Genomic DNA, 12,019 nt, shown 5'->3' on the forward strand with positions numbered 1-12,019 from the left:
ACTGTGATGAATTTTCTCTCTGTGAAACATGGCTTTCTTCAGCCGATGAGCTGAATTTCCACGATTTCAACATTATTCGCCTCGATCGAAATGACTCGTTTGGTGGCGTACTATTGGGGATTAAAAAATGTCACTCCTTCTATAGAGTCACTCTCCCATCGATGACAGGCATTGAAGTTGTTGCTTGCCAGACACAAATCAATGGCAAAGACCTATGCATTGCTTCGATATATATCCCTCCCAGAACTACGGTAGGCCGCCATCAGTTCTTTGATACTATCGAGGCAATGCCGGAGCCGCGGGTAATCTTAGGTGATTTTAACTCCCATGGAACAGCATGGGGATCACTCTACGATGACAACCGTGCCACTTTGATTTATGATCTGTGCGACAACTTCAAATTGACAGTTTTGAATACTGGGGAAGCAACCAGAATAGCCAACCCTCCTGCACGGGCAAGCATGCTAGACATATCTCTATGCTCTTCTTCGTTATCCCTGGATTGCATGTGGAAGGTAATCCAAGATCCCCATGGTAGTGATCACCTACCAATAATTTTATCGATCGCTAATGAATCAAGCTCTCGTGAGTCAGTCGATATTTCGTATGACCTCACGAAGAATATTGACTGGAGAACATTTGCGGAAATAATATCTGAAGCAATTGTTTCAATGCATGAACTTCCTCCACTCGAAGAGTATAACTTTATATCGAGTTTGATTTACGAAAGCGCACTTCAAGCTCAAAAGAAACGTGTTCCTGCTACCACTTTCCGACGTCGTCCTCCATCACTTTGGTGGGACAAGGAGTGTTCAAAGGTCTACCTTGAAAAATCATCCGCTTTCAAAAAATTCAGGAAAACTGGATTAGTGGAATGGTTTCTAAAGTACCAAGCTCTAGAAGCCAAACTAAAAGGTTTGATTAAAGCAAAAAAGCGTGGATATTGGCGGAAGTTCGTCAATGGTTTGTCAAGGGAGACCGCTATGAGCACTCTTTGGAATACGGCTAGGAAAATGCGTGGCTGGAACCATACAAACGAAAGTGAGGAATACTCTGACCGTTGGATTTTTAACTTTGCAAGGAAGGTTTGCCCCGACACCGTTCCTGCACAAAACGTCGTACGCGACATTCCGCTCCAAGGCGATTATGAGAATTTTTCGATGGTAGAATTCTCAATTGCCCTTCTCTCATGTAACAATTCAGCTCCGGGGTCGGACAAGATTAAATTCAATTTGTTGAAGAATCTTCCCGACTTGGCAAAACAGCGTTTGCTGAACTTGTTCAACAAGTTTCTGGAGCTGAATATTGTCCCGCATAACTGGAGACAACTGAGAGTGATAGCCATACGAAAACCCAACAAGCCGGCTTGCGATCACAACTCGTATAGGCCGATTGCAATGTTATCCTGTATTCGTAAATTGTTAGAGAAAATGATTCTACTTCGTTTGGACAAGTGGGTCGAAACGAACAATTTGCTGTCAAATACGCAGTTTGGCTTCCGCCGAGGTAAAGGGACGAATGATTGTCTCGCGCTGCTATCTTCTGAAATCCAAATCGCATTTGCTCGCAAAGAACAAATGGCTTCCGTTTTTCTCGATATCAAAGGGGCATTTGATTCAGTTTCCATGGAAATTCTCTCAGAGATGCTTCATAATCGTGGACTTTCACCAATTCTTAACAATTTCCTGTACAATTTACTGTCAGAAAAGCACATGATTTTCTCTCATGGCAGCTCGAAATCTTCTCGTTACAGTTTTATGGGCCTACCACAAGGCTCCTGCCTAAGCCCCCTCTTGTACAGTTTTTACGTCAATGATATGGATGATTGTCTAACTAGAGACTGCACGTTGAGACAACTTGCAGACGATGGAGTTATTTCCATCACGGGTACTAATCCCGTCGTTCTGAAAAAGTCGTTGCAAGATACCCTGAACAATCTGTTCACGTGGGCCCTCAAGCTGGGTATCGAATTCTCTACGGAGAAAACTGAAATGGTCGTTTTTTCTAGGAAGCACGAACCCGCCCAATTCCAGCAAAACGATCCAACACTCTATGTTTTTCAAATACCTGGGTGTATATTTTGATTCTAAGTGTACCTGGGGGAGACACATTGCGTATTTGAAACAGAAATGCCAGCAAAGAATCAATTTTCTCCAAACAATAACCGGAACATGGTGGGGTGCCCATCCAGGAGACCTCATTCAGTTGTACAAAACAACGATATTATCAGTGTTAGAATATGGCAGTTTTTGCTTCCGATCAGCTGCCAGGATTCATATTCTCAAGCTGGAGAGGATACAATATCGTTGCCTGCGTATAGCCATGGGATGTTTGCATTCGACACATACGATGAGTCTCGAAGTTTTGGCAGGAGTACCCCCGCTTACTCTTCGGTTCACAGAATTATCCTACAGATTTCTCATCCGTTGCAAGATCATGAATCCATTGGTAATTGATAACTTCGAAAATCTACTCCAACTGACTCCTCAGTCAAGTTTTATATCTTTATACCATGAGTACCTTACTCACGACGTGCACCCTTCAACAGGCATCTCCAACCAAGTTTGCTTCCCATACTTCTGCAATTCCTCTGTCATTTTTGATCTGTCCATGCGACAAAAAATCCATGGAATCCCAGATCACCTACGCTCCGATTCTATTCCGCCGATATTTTCGGCAGAATATGGGGGCATAGTTAGATCTGATAAAATGTTCTTTACTGACGGTTCATTCATAAACGGGTCCACTGGCTTCGGCATCTTCAATGAAAATTCCAGTGCCTCTTTCAAACTCAAAGATCCTTGTTCCGTGTATGTCGCTGAACTGGGTGCGATATATTACGCATTAGGGATCATTGAAACATTGCCCATCGACCACTATTTTATTTTTTCAGACAGTCTCAGCTCAATAGAGGCAATCCGCTCAATGAAAGTTGATAAATGCTCATCTTATTTCCTAACAAGAATAAGACAACTATTGAGTGTTTTAGTCGAAAAATTATTCAAGATTACCTTAGCATGGGTTCCCTCTCATTGCTCGATTCCGGGGAATGAGAAAGCGGACTCGCTAGCTAAGGTGGGCGCTTCAGAAGGCACACTTTTTGAAAGGCAAATTGCCTATAATGAATTTTTCCACATTTCTCGTCAGTATACGCTCGTAAGTTGGCAGCGCATGTGGAGTGGTGATGAGTTCGGTCGTTGGTTACACACGATTATCCCTAAGGTCTCGACGAGTGCATGGTTCAAGGGATTGAATGTAGGTCGTGATTTCATTCGCGTGATATCTCGGCTTATGTCCAATCACTACAACCTAAACACGCATCTCTATCGCATTGGGCTCGCAGCAAACAATCTTTGTGATTGTGGCGATGGCTACCACGACATCGAGCATGTTGTCTGGTCGTGTATCCGGTTCCATGCTGCTCGCTCTCAGCTCTCTAGAGCACTGAGAGCAAAAGACAGACAATCGGATATCCCCGTCCGGGATATCTTAGGTAGCCGGGATCCTGATCTTCTGCTTCATCTATACCTGTTCCTCAGAAACGCCGATGTCAACGTTTAATGATGTTTCCTTCGTTGTGTCCCCGTTTCATATCCCTCCTATCCGATCGATAAACTTTTACTTAGTCGCGGCAATACATACACACACTCTTTACAGATGCACGGGCCGAAGGTTGTGCAGTCCACTGATTATTCAACAAGAGCCAAATGTTGTACCGCTCATGACAACTCTACACGAGCTGATGATTGCGCCGGCTAGTGACCATTCTATCCTGGATTCCTCGAGTCGAGAAAGACGCACCACGCTAGATATGGGGTACAGACAAGGGGGGCGTTGCTGATTAATGGTCAGCTGCATCCCAATAGGAAGTATCCCGTGTCGGGCACACGTACAGAGCATTGAAGACTGCGACATACCAATTATGAGAACACTTGTAATACTAACCTCGAGTCAACCGCGAGTAATCGGTTACATATTACTAACATAGTCTAAGCAAACATTGTCAAAATATTGAACTCCCGGCCCCGTTAGGCTGACGCCATATGAGCCTTAATAAAATATATATTTTGGATAAAAAAAAAAAATATCTCAAACTATTTTTTCATTTAATAATAAAAAAAATAAATACACAGTACAAAAAAATGTTATAGATTTTCTGGCATTTCGAAATTTTGAAGAAAAACAATATAACTTTGAGACCCACATCTGCTCAAATTTTAATTTAAATGCGTTCGTATGTGTTTTTTTTTCTACATGTGGCGTAATTTTTTCTGAATTTTTAAGAGCATTGCGATGCACAAAAATAATTTTCTTCATCGTCTGCATTATTTTATAGATTTTCTGGCATTTTCTTGAAATCGATTATTTTATTGTATTCGTGGTTTTCAATCGTAAGATTGAAATAAAAAAAAACAAATCGTATTTTTTTAAGTGTTCTTCTCATTAATCCGAATGATCTTTCCACAAGGACTTTTTCACAGAGCTCTATCGTACTGCTGACTCCTATGAATTTGGTAAACCATCTAAATCAATGTAAAGATAATCTCATATATTTTAAGAAACGGGAAAAAAAGTTGTACAGCGCAATGCTCTAAATATACCGACAAAATGTAGACATATGAAAAACTAAATTTAAAAAATATTAGAGCAGTTATGGGTCTCTAAATTCAAAATAAATTAAAAATGCCCAAAGGCCAAAAAACAATGTTTTTTCGCACAATCCTCATAAAAATTCAAGAAAAAAATACGCTACATGTGGAAAAAACAACACATACGAACACATCTAAACAAAAATTAGAGTAAAATTAGGTCTCAGAGTAATATTTTTTTTCAAAATTTCGAAATGCCTGAAAATATATATATATATTTTTTGTACCGCGAAAAACACTCTAAAAATTCTGAAAAAAATTACATATACCTAAAATAGACGTAGGAAGAAATTTGAATACAAACTAGAGTAGTACTGAATGTCGAAATAAAAAAAATTAAAATTTAATTTAAAATAAAGATAAAAATTAATTTAAATTTTTTTTTAGTGTTTGATTTTCTGATGAAAAAATTGTTTGAAAATATTGATCGATACACCTATGTAAGATGTATTTTCAGTTTTTTTTTCATATTTTTGTCTCAAAGCTATTGAGAATGACGTGAAAAAAACGAAAAGGTGCCTTTTTCACCATAGATCATATGGTGTACCATATAAGGACTAAAATATATGGTACTGCTGCCAAAATGTTTTATTTAGTACCCTATACAATATTTTCCATACAGCTGGTGATTTGGTTTGGGGGACTTTTTACTCCCTTACCCAGCCAGACTATTTCGAAGTATAAAAAAAAATTTTTTGGTACCGCGCAACACTGAAAAAAATCTGAAAAAAATCACACATATCTAGAAAAGCCGTAGAAACACATTTAAATATGAATTAGAGTAGTACTGAATCTCTAAATCCCAATTTTTTTTCAGAATTTCAATATTTTTTTTAGTACTAAATGTTTGATGAAATTTTTTTTTGATAATTTTTCTTGATACATCGTAGTAAGATGCACATTCAGTATTTTTTTTAAAATTTTTATCTCCAATCTTTTGAGGATGGCGTGAATTAAACGAAAAAGTATGTTTTTCACTATAGATCCTACGTCAAACCACATAGAGGTTCAAATAAACCGCAAAAATTTCTTATTTAATATCCTATACAATATTTGCCATACAGCTAGTGATTTGGTTTGGGGGCACTTTTTACTCCCTTACCCGGCCAGGCCCTTTCTACCAAACTTAATTGTTTTCATTCGACAACCACTGAAACTACCGACGGAGACGTTTTGACAATTATCGGAAATGTTGAAACTAATACTACAGGTGAAGCAACCTGGTGTTCACGTCAAACTATGCGAAGAAATGTTCATTGAAGTGATTGATTGTCCACATAAATTGACGTAAGCATTTTCCAAATGGAAGGGATATGTTTTATTTCACAAAATATCCTTGGACCTCTTTTTGCCGAAAATATTCGTTAACTGGACAGATTATTTCATTGGAAACATGCACGGTTATGCATTCAAGCGAAAAACGACAAACATGCGTTTTCCCAGCACTAATGGTGTTGGTGATTACGTCACCTATGCAAATATGGGTAGCATATCGGTTTGTTTGTATAATAATGTAACTGATATTACGTCAATTTACCCAGTCTCTCGATAGAAAACCTGTGACAAACTGGCAAAAAGTCTGTGAATCCTGTGAAATCAAGGATTACGGATGAATTATGGAGCAAAATCAAGAAAGCGTAGTATGCAATTTTTATCAGAACGTGCCGGAACCTACTTATTTTTAAAATAAAAATGCTATTGGATTCATTCTAATCAACCTAGAAATTGGAACTGTTTCAAAAAGTAACGCTAATATTGTTTCGTCCGTCACTGCACAATGGTCCAGGAGATGTAATTAAGTGGAAATTAGCATTTAGAGCTCGACAGTTATTCTCTAGACAAAAACTGCCTTCGACAAAGTTGTTACATATGACATAGCGCTCATTTTTATGTTATCAAAAATAGAGTGACCAAACTTGTCGATGAAATACAAAATATAACTTTCTTATCTTTATAGATAGAGGTAAACATAGTTCGACAATGTTGTAGTCCTAGTTATTTGAGACATCTTTGTAGAACAAAGTTTTTTTTCTATCTCTTGGAATAACCGATATAGCGCCTTTTTTCTAAGTTACGTTAAGGTCACCATGAAAAAAAACTTTTTTTTTTTTGCTCTAACTTTTATATTTAAAATTCTACATACAAACTGTCTTCTGAAGACTTTTAGAGCTTACTAATAAAAATATTTTGCGATACAGAACTTGTCAATATCTCAAAACTTTACTCAAAGTTATTGATATTTCTTGTATAGTGTATTTTCTTGTGTAGTGTGTAGTGTAGTGTAGTGTATTTTTTTTATCCCAACAATTTATTTTATCAGGCTCATTTAGAAATTCAGCTGTAACAGAGCCGAATTCATTCGTGTACATTTTTTATCGTTAGATAATTTTTGTTGTATACTACACTGTTACCATTTTGAGGCGTAAGAGTATCGCTATCTATCGATAAACATTTGTTTTTGTCTATAACACAGTAGTCGTTTAGACGTAAGAGAATTCCTATTCTATCGATGCACAACACATGTCGCCTTTTTCGGCGTAAGAATATTGCTATTGTTCGAATGTTCACAGTTGGGCTGTTCACAGCGGGACTGTTGATATGAGGCTTCCTTTGTTGGGTTATTAATAGTTCCAATTACCGATGCAGCACACCGAAAATGTGAGCGGTAAGGGACTGGGATTACCTTCACATGATGATTGTTGCGTGGACATAGTAGCTAGAATAACACACAAAAATGGTCAGTTGAGGGGCCCTGAGTTATGAGCTCATGATCGTTCGCTTAGTAGCGGACAGGCAACCAATTAGGCTACGAAGACCCCTTTTTGCGCTTTATATCTAAGTTATATCTAAGTTGCGCTTTATATCTAAGTTACATTAGGGTAACCATGAAAAACGTTTTTTGTTTGCTTTAACTTTTATATTTCAAATTTTACATCAAAACTGTCTTCGTACGACTTTTAGAGCTTATCAACACCAACATTTTGCGATGCAGAACTTGTCAATATCTTAATCATACTTAATGTTTTTTTACCCAAAAACTCATGATTTCAATTTTAATTTACTCAAACACAAAAAATAACATAGTTTTGAAAATCATATATTATATAGAGTGAAACTTTTTCTTTCAAATTCCGTCAACAATTTTTTTTTTGTTTGCCCCAGAAAGAATGACAAACAAATGAGAAGAGTGTAATTTTTGGAAAAATATCAATAACTTTTAGTGAAGTTGAAGTATTGACAAGTTCTGCATCGCAGGACGTTTGTATTAGTAAGTTCTAAAAGTCTTCTGAAGATAGTTTGTATGTAGAATTTGACATATAAAAGTAAGAGCAAAAACAGTTTTTTTCATGGTGACCCTAATGTAACTTAGAAAAGAGGCGCTATATCGGTTATTTCATGCTAATTTCCACTTAAATACATCTCCTGGACCATTATGCACTGTAAGTATTGTACTACTACTGAAAGTCTATTACACATTGAAATGAAGTTATTGTTGCGAAAAGTATGTGCAGCCATGTAGCATTGAGATTCACCGCCAATCATATGCACGCTACCACCCATGTGCCATGTTCATGACCGTGTACCCGAGAAGACAAAGTTTCAACACGTGCTCCAAATACACGAGTGAAAGCCGACAATCACCACCGGAATGCAAAAAATATGCCGCCGCCTATTCCATCATTCCAAGGGTGAGCATATTTTAGAAACGTTTCTGCCGCACTCCATTAGCGTGATATAAAAAAAACAGCCAGCAAAGCTTCCCTCATCACACCGTATTCATCAGTGAAGTAAATGTTAATTTACGATTTTAGTTTATTTTTCATTTTCGGCTTTGACTAAGCTTCATGAGCCGAAAACCACCGTCTCTTCCCAGACGTCCGAAAGTTTGCAGTGTAAAATCTGTGAACACGATACACGATGAAGACCAACTTCCGAAATGGGGAGAAAACAAAATCAGCTCACCCGCTTCGGATGAGGATGTAAAAAAGCAGTCTCTTCCCGCCATGCCTTTTTCTCTGGTCAGGCTATCTAAAATCACTCACCGTTAAATAAAGTTTTCCCCCGTTGGAGTCAGGGATTGAATCAACATTAATTTCCAACCGTAAGTACCACAGGCGCACAGCTCAGCATCAGCACCGGGGGGAGGTTTACTAATGAGAATATCCCCTGCGAGAAAAAAATACCTCTGAAGTGAGATTTTCCTTTCGATAATCGCTTACCTTGGGAAGCGAAACTTTCCGTATTTGTATGTGTTTCGGTCTGCCGAAACCAAAACCAATTTTCTGTTTCAAAAAGTTGCTAAATTTTCTCTCGCTTCTTTAGTGTGTATTCTTGTGTGGAAAATCATTTCCGAGATGGGAATTCCGCAGCCGATATCATCACTTTACGCACGACCGAACCATGAGAGAAAAACCCATCGAAACGGTCGGATTGATTAGGATTTCTTTTTCACTCTTTCGCCGTATCGCTGAACAAATTCAAATGTGACAACTTGCTACGGTTGGTCAGCACCGGATGCCCCGAACGGGGCACAAAGCATGCCGAAAAAGGTCGCTAGTGGCCGGATTTGGGAAATATAACTACTGGCTGACCCCTGAGGGACGACGACTTTTAACTCGGGGTGAGACCAAGGTTCATCCGAAGATACGACGAGTGACACTGGCGGCGGCGGTGGCAGCAGACGCAGCCGCATAACTCGGTCGGTTGTGAATTATGTTTTATTCATAGCTGAAAAAGTTCTCATCATCATGAAAATTAATAACTATGGGTGGCCTGCTCTTGTGGGCTTCCTCCTCTGGAGCACACAGACGGGGCTTTAACCGCCCAACCAGGACGAAGTGGTTTTGATCCGGATTTAGTGTAGCCGGAGGAATTCTTCGTAATTAAGGGGATATGTGAGAAAGATGTAGCATGGAATTCTTTCGAGAGACACAGTAATGTGTACCGTCGTAAAGGGTTACTTTTGAGTCGTTTTTTTGATGACTTTTTCAAACTGTAACTTGGTGTTAAACGAATAAAGGGTGTGTCACATCAAATTGCATCACGGAAAAAAACGCTGTAGAAATTTAATTTTTAGGAATTATATCTTCAGCTTTCGCTTATAATCAGATAAGAGTGTATAGATCACGTTGGCCATGCTTCACTGTCAATTTTTCGTAAATTTGGAAAAATGTCGTCGAACGAAAAAGAGCGTCGTGAATTAATCCTGTGCACTCATTTCGAGAATCCGGAGTTGTCACATCGGGACATCGGTAAGATGCTGGGAATCGTCCAATCCATGGTCAGCAGAGTACTAAAACGATACTTCGAGAACCTAACCATCGACCGGAAGGTGAAGAACGGCAAAAATGGATGCTCCGTCAGTGAAAAAGATCACAAGCGCGTAGTTAAGCAGTTTAGACGTGATCCGAGAAGTTCGGTCCGGGATGTCGCCAATAAGCTGAATTTGTCAAGTTCATTCGTCCAGCGGACCAAGCAGCGGGAGGGCCTGCGTACATACAAGGTTCAGAAGGCTCCTAACCGCGACGAAAGGCAAAACATGGTGGGGAAGACGCGAGCCCGGAAGCTGTTCACCGAAATGCTGACGAAGCCGCATTGCCTGGTAATGGACGACGAAACCTACGTCAAAGCGGACTTTCGTCAGCTGCCGGGCCTGTTGTTCTTCTCCGCAGAGGAAAAATTCAGCGTTCCGGAAGAGATTTGCATACAGAAACTATCCAAGTTTGCCGAAAAGTACATGGTGTGGCAAGCGATCTGCTCTTGCGGAAAGCGGAGCGCCCCCTTCGTGATGACCGGCACGGTAAACGGGCAGGTTTACCTTAAGGAGTGCCTATAGAAGCGCTTACTACCACTATTGAAGCAGCACGAGGGCCCGACCATCTTCTGGCCGGATCTCGCTTCGTGCCACTATTCAAAGGACGTGTTGGAGTGGTACGAAGCCAACGGGGTCACCTTCGTGCCAAAGGAAATGAACACGCCCAACGCGCCGGAGCTTTGCCCAATAGAGAAATATTGGGCGATTATGAAGCAGGCCCTCCGGAAGAACCCAAAAGTTGTCAAATCGGAGGCGGACTTCAAGAGAAAATGGATTTCTGTTCAAAAAAAACTACAACCTGACGTTGTACAGAACCTTATGGACGGGGTAAAGAGGAAGGTACGAGCATACGGGCTTGGGCTCGAAGTATGAAAAATGGAAAATGCCAAAAGTTGTTTAATAGTTTTTATTTTACTGTCTAAAATTTTCAAAAGGATCGGTCTACTGGGCGAATTTCTACAGCGTTTTTCCGTGATGCAATTTGATGTGACACACCCTTTACAACAGTGTAAAGGTTCCAGCTCTGCTCTAGACTGCGAGCAATAACAGCACATGTTGAGGCTGAAAGTAAATTTGAAACTTTTAATTGTTATATTTCGTTATATTATATTTCGTTTTTTTTCCTACGATAATATCGGTACTGATAAAAAGGTGAATTGAAAAAAATGTAGTCCTACGTTAACCATGCGGCCGGGTCTTGAACATCGCCATTTGAGGGGCTCGAAAGGAAAGGAGTGTAAGTGACACGTTCGATTTTTCTTCGTCGACTCTCTCTTTTGGTCATAACAAAGCTGCAGACACATTACTAGCTGTATTTGATAATTTGAACGACAAGTCAGAACCTCATCTATCGGTTTCCACAGTAAACTCAAATTGAAACGTTATTTGCAGCAGAGTTATTAACGAAAGAAAAAATTGATGAAGAAAGAATCGATCAAGTCACTTACATCCCTTCCCTTCTGAGCCTCACATTTATTTTTTTTTACGAAAACCATAGGTCGGTTCGAGAAATTCATCGCGCTGTGTATCAATTTTTCGGTCGATATAATAATTCAGCAATTCACGCTGAACTTTTCAATAGGACCTGTCCGTTTTGTTCGATTCACTTCCTCGACATTCTCTACCGTTAATAACTCTGCAGTAAAAGCGTTTCCTGACTGGTTCGATGACCAGGAGTGTAGAAGGTTAATCAAAGTATGTGGCAAAACTGACGCAAAGTTGAAAGAGAAAGTTAATGAAGAGAATCGATCAAAATAGATAGGTCCTATTGAAAAAGTTAAGCGAGAATTGCCTCGAGCAACCATGCTCGCATAACTCTACAGGATAACACCCATCTTCAGAGATGTCGTACTGTGCGTTACGAAGAAACTATTGCTATTGTACTGTGCAGCGTCGTGTCGAGGAAATGACGAGAACAGCTGTGTTTCTTCACTTTATGGAGGATTTCCCGAAAAGATTTGAGTTTGCTGGCTTACAAAATTCATCTCGTGCAAGAATTGTAACTGTTGATTCCGAGTTTACCAAGAAAATGTTGTTCAGCGATGAGTTTCATATT

The 12,019-nt window shown here is 39.5% G+C and overlaps 1 protein-coding gene across 2 annotated transcripts in view; it reads right to left on the bottom strand.

The window, feature by feature from the left end:
• The window catches only part of LOC129764816 (rap guanine nucleotide exchange factor 4), a 511,489-nt gene that overhangs the window by 471,615 nt on the left and 27,855 nt on the right, over positions 1–12,019 (bottom strand). The window lies entirely within an intron of this gene.

Source organism: Toxorhynchites rutilus, chromosome 2, assembly GCF_029784135.1.
Source record: "Toxorhynchites rutilus septentrionalis strain SRP chromosome 2, ASM2978413v1, whole genome shotgun sequence".
NCBI classification, from domain to species: Eukaryota; Metazoa; Arthropoda; class Insecta; order Diptera; family Culicidae; genus Toxorhynchites; species Toxorhynchites rutilus.